Source organism: Petaurus breviceps, unplaced genomic scaffold (assembly GCF_028583685.1).
Source record: "Petaurus breviceps papuanus isolate PSGF00001 unplaced genomic scaffold, PetGlider_PUasm1.0 156, whole genome shotgun sequence".
Taxonomy (NCBI): domain Eukaryota; kingdom Metazoa; phylum Chordata; class Mammalia; order Diprotodontia; family Petauridae; genus Petaurus; species Petaurus breviceps.
This window is the reverse complement of record NW_027185720.1, coordinates 14,371,179-14,373,388: the sequence shown is the minus strand read 5'-3', so window position 1 is coordinate 14,373,388 and position 2,210 is coordinate 14,371,179. Positions and strand designations below refer to the sequence as shown.

At 47.7% G+C, this 2,210-nt stretch overlaps 1 protein-coding gene across 4 annotated transcripts in view; it reads left to right on the top strand.

Moving 5' to 3' along the window:
* The first annotated feature begins 249 nt into the window (after positions 1 to 249).
* The window catches only part of CSNK1E (casein kinase 1 epsilon), a 66,340-nt gene continuing 64,379 nt past the window's right edge, over positions 250 to 2,210 (top strand). For all 4 annotated transcript variants that reach the window (XM_069082140.1, XM_069082136.1, XM_069082142.1 and 1 more), the window contains exon 1: positions 250 to 344. The gene's annotated coding sequence lies outside the window, so the exon portion shown is untranslated. The remainder of the gene's footprint in view (positions 345 to 2,210) is intronic.

Below are 2,210 nucleotides of genomic sequence, written 5' to 3'. Positions count from 1 at the left end.
ACTCTAAACCTGAGCCTCCCAACACCACAAACCCGGCCCCTCCAGGGGGCAATCACCCTCTTGCCCTCCTTGGCTTGGAGCCCAGGTTCCCCAGGACTTATGAGGTGCTCTGGAAGGAATCAGGGCCTCACCCCCATTTCACCCTCTAAGAATGAGAACCATGAAATAGCCGGGTTCGTAAGGCCACCGGCAGCCAGGGCGGGTCTGAGGGCTGCGCTGGGGTGACGCCAGCTGCCCCGCCTACCAGCCTGGCAGCTTCTCTCCTTCCACCTAAGCCAGGCTGAGTCCTACCTGGAGGGGACCGGTGTGAGCATCTCTGCATGGTCTCCTGGATCATCCCTCAGGTAATTACTGTCTGCTAAGAGAACTTGGTGGGAGGCAAAGGGCCTAAGGGCACCGAGGCTGTGCCTGTTGGAGGACAAGGGCCAGGAGGGGAGCATTTTGCTGTAAATCTCAAGGTGGCCTTCCAGGGCTGGTCCCCTGGTCTGTCTGGTTATCTTCAGATCACCTCCCTCCCCAGAGGAATGCGTTTGGAGATGGGAAACTGTGGAAAGAACAATATTCAGCTTGGATGCAGGAGCACTTGGCTTTGAGCTCTGCTCTGATCCAAGCTGGGTGATCCTGGGGAAATCACCCAACCCCTCTGTGCCTTAACTTTTCTCATCTGTCAGATGGAGAATAATAGGGTTCTCTCTGCCCACTTCCCAGGACTCTTGTGAAGAAAGAGCTTTGGAAGCTTTCGTATTAGAACAGGCCTTTGGTTTTTGTCTCGACCTGTGATTTCACTGGCACAGAAATTCTCTCAGATGATGGGTCAGTAACTGCAGCTGTAGAATTTTCAAGATCTGCCTGGAACACTGAATGGTTAAGTGACTTGGCCAGAATCACGCAGCCAGTCGATGTAAGAAAGGGGACTCGAATCCTCATCTTCCTGATTCTGAGACTGTCTTTCTGAGGTTTTTTATGATGCCTGAGTTCTATGTCTGAAAAACCTTTCCTGCATTAACATTCAAATCTTATTATTATTAAGTAACCTTGCACAAGTTTCAGCTTGTAAGGGTCCTCCTGGTTCTGAAATGCATCTTCTAATGGCTCTGGGCCTCGGTTTCCTTCTGTCTAAAACAAGAGGAGTAAATAAAGACACTTCTCTGATCCCTTCTGGCAATAAGACCCTATAAAATGAGGCAGTTTGGAAAAGGGAGAAGGAGATCAGAGACTGAAAGAAGGTCAGGATTAGGGAACAGGAGAAGAGGGAGGCCAAAGAGGCTGGGCCTGCAGGTGCCCTGGGACACTTCCTGCGAGGTGGACAGCCTGTCTCTTTTCTGCAAACTGAGGAAGTTGGGTTAGGATTCTAGGGTCACTTTCTTTTTCATATTTTTTGTCCTAAGGTTTCTCTAGTCTTGACACTCTGCATTCTAAGCTCCCTCCTGACTCTGACGTTCTATGTTCTAAGCTCCTTCCCAGCTTGGGACAACTTTCCTGTTCTGACGTTCTTCCCAATTCTGGTGTTCTATGTTCTTAGCTCTTGCATTCTTCTCATGCTCTCTGTTCTAATGTCCTCCTGATATCTGATATTCTCTGTTTTAAGATATCATTTGGCTTTGAAATTCTTTGTTCTGAGATCCTTCCCAACACTGACATTGCCTTTCCCAGCCCTGACGCTCTGTATTCTAAGGTCCTATCTGTAAAATCCTGTGCTCTATGGTCCTTCCAAATTACACTCTATGTTCTGAGGTCACTCCTAGTCTTGACATTTTATATTTTAAGAGCCCTCCCAGCTCTGACATCCCCTGTTCTAGGGTCCCTCCCAGTGCTGACATTTTAAATTCTAAGATCCTTTCTGGGTCTTACATGTTCTAAGATTCTTCCCAGCTCTGACATTCTTTGGACTAAGGTTCTGCCCATGTCTGAAATTCTGTGTTCTAGAGTCCCTCCCAGTGCTGACATTTTAAATTCTAAGATCCTTTCTGGGTCTTACATGTTCTAAGATTCTTTCCGGCTCTGACATTCTTTGGACTAAGGTTCCTCCCATGTCTGAAATTCTGTGTTCTAGGGTTCCTCTTAGTTTTACCATTCCATTGTCTAAGGTCTGAGCATTTCGTGTTGCAGATCTGACTTCTGTCTTCTAATGTCCTTCCTAATTCTAACATTTTCCATTCTAAAGCCCCTCCCAGCTCTGACATTCCCTGTTCTAAGGCCCCTCTCAGCTC